Genomic DNA, 296 nt, shown 5'->3' on the forward strand with positions numbered 1-296 from the left:
TATGAATGTCGTAAAATAATATGTACAATTTAATACATATATTATATTATATATATATAATATATATGTAGGAAATTTTTTATCCCTTGTAGAAGGTAAGGTAATAATACAAAATATATTATTATTCTTTACAAATAAGATGAAAGAACAAATAATAAATTATATATATATATATATATATATATTATACATTTGAATAATTTAAAAAAAAAAAAAAATTATAAATCATAAAAATGATATATATTTTTTTAAAATATTTATATTTATGTGTACATATGAAATAATTATTTATCAAA

The sequence above is a fragment of the Plasmodium gaboni genome, chromosome 14 (assembly GCF_001602025.1).
Source record: "Plasmodium gaboni strain SY75 chromosome 14, whole genome shotgun sequence".
Taxonomy (NCBI): Eukaryota; Apicomplexa; class Aconoidasida; order Haemosporida; family Plasmodiidae; genus Plasmodium; species Plasmodium gaboni.